Source organism: Teleopsis dalmanni, unplaced genomic scaffold (assembly GCF_002237135.1).
Source record: "Teleopsis dalmanni isolate 2A unplaced genomic scaffold, ASM223713v2 unscaffolded_contig_1378, whole genome shotgun sequence".
In the NCBI taxonomy this organism is placed as follows: Eukaryota; Metazoa; Arthropoda; class Insecta; order Diptera; family Diopsidae; genus Teleopsis; species Teleopsis dalmanni.
Genome location: NW_024032760.1, coordinates 5,269 through 9,373, shown reverse-complemented (window position 1 = coordinate 9,373; position 4,105 = coordinate 5,269). Strand labels below are relative to the sequence as shown.

Here is a 4,105-nt window from a genome sequence, read left to right as displayed (position 1 = left end):
AATAAGAATAAGAATAAGAATAAGAATAAGAATAAGAATAAGAATAAGAATAAGAATTAGAATAAGAATAAGAATAAGAATAAGAATAAGAATAAGAATAAGAATAAGAATAAGAATAAGAATAAGAATAAGAATAAGAATAAGAATAAGAATAATAATAAGAATAAGAATAAGAATAAGAATAAGAATAAGAATAAGAATAAGAATAAGAATAAGAATAAGAATAAGAATAAGAATAAGAATAAGAATAAGAATAAGATAAGAATAAGAATAAGAATAAGAATAAGAATAAGAATAAGAATAAGAATAAGAATAAGAATAAGAATAAGAATAAGAATAGAATAGGAATAAATAAGAATAAAAGAATAAGAATAAGAATAAAGAATAAAGATAGATAAGATAGAATAAGAATAAGAATAAGATTAAAATACTGTAATGTAGATTTTGAAACACTTTCTTTTGCCAACGATCATACCACGTTGAATACATCGGTTTTCGTCCGCTCACTGAAATTAAGCAGCGTCGGGCGCGGTTAGTACTTAGATGGGGGACCGCTTGGGAACACCGCGTGTTGTTGGCTTCACAACACTTTTTTACTTTTTTACTTTTTTCCTTTTTTTTCCGGTTTTAATTTTTTTTATATTATTTTGTAAATAATAATATTTTTTTTTATACACCTATCTATTATTTATTTATGTAAAACGCAATTATTTAACTAATTTCTGCTGTATACGTGTACTCGCATCATTTTTAATTTTGAATTTTGAATTTTGAATTTTGAAAATCGTAATCGTGTCGTATACGCAATGCACCGTAAGCACAAGTTTTGTTCAGTTCCATATAAAATGTACAATAGGCATGTATGCGAGTGTGAGTGCGAGTGCAAGTGTGAGTACGAGTGCCAGCGTAAATGAAAACCTTAAATGTTAGAAAACTTTTCAAGTAAAATTACTATTTAAGAAGCTTTGCTTATATTCCTTGTCTTCATTGTATAAAATTTAATAAAACAACAATCTATTGATTGCGCCTATTTATTAGCACTAGCACCAGCACTAGCACTAGCACTAGCAGTAGCACTAGCATTCATATGTTAAATTTTTTAATAAAAATATAAGTATATATAATAATTTTATTCTTCCTTAAAGATAAAATTAAAGTTAAAGTTAATATTGAAGTTAATATTACAGGCAATAGTACTACATAATTAAGCATGTAAAATACAAACACGGATATGTTCAATAACAGTTTTAGTTTAATTTTTCTATTCTGTTCATATTAACTTCACTAGAGAAGAAGAAAAAAGAAACTTTTCTATTTTATTTTATTTAAATTGAAATGAAAAATAAAATAAAATAGCTTTGGAAATAGCTTTAGAGTATTTTCTATTTTCCATTTTCCATTTTCCATATAATATATAGTACGTAGTAAGTAGTACGTATAAGAATAAGAATAAGAATAAGAATAAGAATAAGAATAAGAATAAGAATAAGAATACTGTAGATGTAGATTTTGAAACACTTTCTTTGCCAACGATCATACCACGTTGAATACATCGGTTTTCGTCCGCTCACTGAAATTAAGCAGCGTCGGGCGCGGTTAGTACTTAGATGGGGGACCGCTTGGGAACACCGCGTGTTGTTGGCTTCACAACACTTTTTTACTTTTTTACTTTTTTCCTTTTTTTTCCGGTTTTAATTTTTTTTATATTATTTTGTAAATAATAATATTTTTTTTTATACACCTATCTATTATTTATTTATGTAAAACGCAATTATTTAACTAATTTCTGCTGTATACGTGTACTCGCATCATTTTTAATTTTGAATTTTGAATTTTGAATTTTGAAAATCGTAATCGTGTCGTATACGCAATGCACCGTAAGCACAAGTTTTGTTCAGTTCCATATAAAATGTACAATAGGCATGTATGCGAGTGTGAGTGCGAGTGCAAGTGTGAGTACGAGTGCCAGCGTAAATGAAAACCTTAAATGTTAGAAAACTTTTCAAGTAAAATTACTATTTAAGAAGCTTTGCTTATATTCCTTGTCTTCATTGTATAAAATTTAATAAAACAACAATCTATTGATTGCGCCTATTTATTAGCACTAGCACCAGCACTAGCACTAGCACTAGCAGTAGCACTAGCATTCATATGTTAAATTTTTTAATAAAAATATAAGTATATATAATAATTTTATTCTTCCTTAAAGATAAAATTAAAGTTAAAGTTAATATTGAAGTTAATATTACAGGCAATAGTACTACATAATTAAGCATGTAAAATACAAACACGAATATGTTCAATAACAGTTTTAGTTTAATTTTTCTATTCTGTTCATATTAACTTCACTAGAGAAGAAGAAAAAAGAAACTTTTCTATTTTATTTTATTTAAATTGAAATGAAAAATAAAATAAAATAGCTTTGGAAATAGCTTTAGAGTATTTTCTATTTTCTATTTTCTATTTTCCATTTTCCATATTATATATAGTACGTATAAGTATACGTATAAGAATAAGAATAAGAATAAGAATAAGAATAAGAATAAGAATAAGAATAAGAATAAGAATAAGAATAAGAATACGAATAAGAATAAGAATAAGAATAAGAATAAGAATAAGAATAAGAATAAGAATAAGAATAAGAATAAGAATAAGAATAAGAATAAGAATAAGAATAGGAATAAGAATAAGAATAAGAATAAGAATAAGAATAAGAATAAGAATAAGAATAAGAATAAGAATAAGAATAAGAATAAGAATAAGATAAGAATAAGAATAAGAATAAGAATAAGAATAAGAATAAGAATAAGAATAAGAATAAGAATAAGAATAAGAAATCCATAAAATAAGAATAAGAATGAGAATAAGAATAAGAATAAGAATAAGAATAAGAATAAGAATAAGAATAAGAATAAGAATAAGAATAAGAATAAGAATAAGAATAAGAATAATAACAATAATAATAATAATAAGAATACTAATAATAATAATAATAATAATAATAATAAAATAATAATAATTATTAAAATAAATAACTTTAAATTCCAAAATCCAATATTAGCAAGTATGTTGGTTTTGATGTTTTGTTGTGTTTTGATATAGTGTGTTGTGTTGTGTTGTGATGAATTGCGGGCTTCCAATTACAGCTTTTGTGGAACACGTTTGTAATAAAATACTAGCTGTCTCTATCAGCACTTTTTTGTTTTGTTTGTATATACCCAAAACCGCACTGATATTTTGTTTGAATGCTTGCTCACTTTTTATTTTTTATTTTGAGCTTTAGAAAATAATTTGCTGTCTCTGTCAGCTATTTGAGTTTTTTTTTTTTATATTAAAGTTGTGCAAAAATCAAAAAAAATCGAAAAAGCGCGCGCTATTTTCAAATTAATATTTCATGCACTTTTAACTTTTAGGAATTGTTTTTTTGTCCGAGAATGTTCTGTTTTTTATTTTTGTATTAATAACAAAAGTAATTCTTTTAAAAGTGATTGTTATTTACTTGTTTTTATACTGAAATTTAAATTTTTCCGAGACCGGGTAAAAACACGTCCGCTCACTAGAAAGTTCGAAAGCTTGCTGGTCTGTAAGCTGGTCTTACATTGCACATGTTCATAAAGGAAGCCTTTGGTAACGCAGAAATCAATAAGATCGGGAATTTTATCTGTATCTGATGACCAGTATGTGGGCTCTCCTGTGAAAAAAACTTTAAGTTTCAAGAGTCTCACTGCTTTTTATAATTCACATTCCTTTGTTGTGGTTAGTCGTGATCCCCAAAATATATTTTTCGCATTGAAGTCACCACCAGTTATAAATCGATTCCCTAATGTTGAAAAAAATTTTGAGTAGATTTCTTCCTTCACATTATGTTTTGGTGGGCTATATATGGCAGATATAAGAATTGGTCCGACTAAGTCCTCGATCATAATATTTGTGGCTTGAATTTCATCAGTGCTACAGTGAGTACATTCATAATGTTTAAGTGCTCTTTTAATTAATACTGCAGAGCCTCCATGAGCTTCTAGGATGGAATTTTAAAACAACTTTTTTTTTGTGAAATGAGTTTCTGTAACTAATAATACATCTACATTATTTTTTGATAGAAATA

At 26.1% G+C, this 4,105-nt stretch overlaps 2 pseudogenes; both read left to right on the top strand.

Annotated features, from left to right (window-relative positions):
- The first annotated feature begins 461 nt into the window (after window positions 1–461).
- Window positions 462–580, top strand: LOC119664079 (annotated as a pseudogene).
- Window positions 581–1,525: 945 nt separating this feature from the next.
- LOC119664078 lies at window positions 1,526–1,644 on the top strand (annotated as a pseudogene).
- Window positions 1,645–4,105: the final 2,461 nt, after the last annotated feature.